Source organism: Eufriesea mexicana, unplaced genomic scaffold (assembly GCF_001483705.2).
Source record: "Eufriesea mexicana isolate 0111107269 unplaced genomic scaffold, ASM148370v2 scaffold325, whole genome shotgun sequence".
Taxonomy (NCBI): Eukaryota; Metazoa; Arthropoda; class Insecta; order Hymenoptera; family Apidae; genus Eufriesea; species Eufriesea mexicana.
Window position 1 is genome coordinate 1,121,372 of NW_016908500.1, and position 2,657 is coordinate 1,124,028.

A 2,657-nucleotide genomic window follows, 5' to 3' on the forward strand; every position below is an offset into this window, starting at 1 on the left:
GAAATGTCGTTCTCTAAAACGTATAACAAATTAGTTTGTCACGAATATTTAATAACGTTACATTTTAATGCGATGAATCGTTCTTTGTTATTGCCGTCATATTGGCACGATATTCGCAAATAAGACTTCACTTGCATTTATTCAATTCGTTATTTACAAATGTACTATATTTACTACATTCATACAAACACTTCTCACCATTACTTATTTTCTATAAATATTCATTGATCATAGCAATAATTTCTATTTAAGAGAAAAAATAAAATAAAATCATACGTGCACATAAACACACGACATAAACGCATAACCATAAACACAATTGATGGCTTATAACACCATGCACACCATATGAAAAAGGCTGCAAGTACGTGAAATACGAACAATTAATCAACCCGTAAATTTCAATCACGCGAGCTATTAGACAGCACTTTCAACCGTTATTAACGCGAAAGAAAGGTGAAAGAAGAAAAATTAATTACATTCGTAGCAGGTATACTGTTGCAGGCTGACAAACGTTCTAGTCAGAAGGAAAAGACCGTGAAAAATGTCGGTAGGTTAATATCTCATAATAGTTAATATCTCACGACGAGGCAAAGGGCCAATCGTGTCCCGAAATGGCCGGTTATTAACATCAAGTTATTTCGACAGGGCAAGTATTCAAAAATTACCTTTCTTCCGCTTCCCTCTCGTCCTCCTCGCTTTCGTCTCTGCTCGTCTCATCCTCATTTCCGTCTCCTCTTCTCGTCTCCTTCCCCTCCTTCCCCTCCTTTCCCCTCCTTTCCCCTCGTTTCATCTTTCCCATTTTCGTCTCTCCGTTTTATTCTCTACTCTTCTCGTCTCTTTTCGTTCCACTCTTCTCAATCTCGTCCTTTCTCGTCCTTCCTCGTCTTACTCTATTCTCTTCTCCTCTCTTTTCGTCTCATTCTCTTCATTTTCGTTTTCTCTAATTTCTTCCCAGTTCCTTTTGTTTCATTCTTCTCCTTCTTTTCTTATCTCTTCCCGTTTCTTTTCGTCTCATTCTCTCCTCTTCTCGTCTTATTCTCTTCTCCTCTCGTCTTATTCTTTTCTCTCCTGTTCTCGACTCCCTTCGTCTCATCATTATTTTCGTTTCTTCTAATCTCTTCCCGTTTCTTTCTCGTCTTATTCTCTTCCCTTTTCTTCTCTTCTCTTTTCTTTCCTTCTCTTCTCTTCCTTTCTCTCCTTTTTTCTTCTCTCCTCTTCTGTTCTCTTCTGTTCTCTTCTCTTCTTTTCTCGTCTTATTTTGCTTTCCTTCTCTTCTCTTCTCTTCTTTTCTCGTCTTATTTTGCTTCCTTTCCCTTGCCTTCTCTTCTCCTCTCTTCTCTTCTTTTCTCGTCTTATTTTGCTTCCCTTCTCTTCTCTTCTCTTCTCCTCTCTTTTCTTCTTTTCTCGTCTTAATTTGCTTCCCTTCTCTTCTCTTCTTTTTCTTCTCTTCTCTTCTTTTCTCTTCTCTTCTCTTCTTTTCTCGTCTTATTCTGCTTCCCTTCTCTTCTCTTCTCTTCTCTTCTCTTCATTTTCGTTTCTTCCAATCTCTCCTCATTTCTGAGAAAAAATGAACGAGAGTTCCATCCTCGTTATTCTCGTCTTTTCTCTTCTCTTCACTTCTCGTCTCTTCTCGTCTTATTCTTATCTCTTCCCATTTCTTCTCGTTTCAACCTCCTCATTCTCGTCACTTTTCGTTTAAATCTCTCCTCTTCTCTTCTCGTTTCTCCTCATTTCACTCTCCCTATTCTCGTCTCGCCTCATCTTCCACATTTTTCTCACTTCTCCTCTTACCCCCTTCATTCTCCTTTCTTCTCATCTCTTCTTCTCTTCTTCGCTTCTTCTCTTCTTCACTGAAAAAACTGCGACCTGTCGGGGACGACAGCGCCCTTTCCTAACCCCTGGAGTGGCTGCTCGCTAAAGGAGCGTTATCAACCGTGCCAGGAAAGGTCGAAGCACCGCCGTTCCTCGTATCCGGTGCTACACCGTGTTATATTCCAATATCATCCTCCGGTTTAATTTCTAACTAGATAAGTGGCGGGCACGCCGAACTAATTGCAATTAAAATTCCGGACGAAATGAACTTTTAATCGCGGATTATTAATAACGGGCTTCTAGCGAGGATTCTTCTTCTACATCTTCGAGAATGCGCTGGCTGCAACAATTTCTATCGTGTTTAAACGGCTCTGGCATGTTTCATGAGCGCGAAGAAAATTCGTTGAAGTAGAAATGTCAGTGTGAAATTAAATAGGTAAAGAAAAAAGAAACATGGGAAATTTTTCATTACAAACTAGAGTTTCACTTCGTATACATTTTTCAAATAATTTTGTCAAGTAATATTGGCTACCTTATATTTCTTATTAATTCTTCCTTTATTTAGTTTCAAATCAGATTCGTTGATATACAGAAGAATAATGACATGTGTAAAATGGAAGAGGAAGAAAATGGGAAATTTTTATAATATTAAAATTGGAATTTGAGATCGCATAAATTCGTCAAATAATTTTTTTAATTAATATTTTCTATAATACTTCGCGTAGGTTGGTTACGTTTCTCCTTATTGGTCCTTCCACTACAAAAACGTAAATCGAGGTTAAGTGCGTTTAGGTATATTTTTGACTATTCAATCAACGCTTTAACGCGCTTTAAAATAAAGT

At 37.9% G+C, this 2,657-nt stretch overlaps 1 pseudogene; it reads right to left on the reverse strand.

The window, feature by feature from the left end:
• Positions 1 to 969: 969 nt before the first annotated feature.
• On the reverse strand, positions 970 to 1,682 carry LOC108556115 (vicilin-like seed storage protein At2g18540; annotated as a pseudogene).
• Between the last annotated feature and the right edge of the window lie 975 nt (positions 1,683 to 2,657).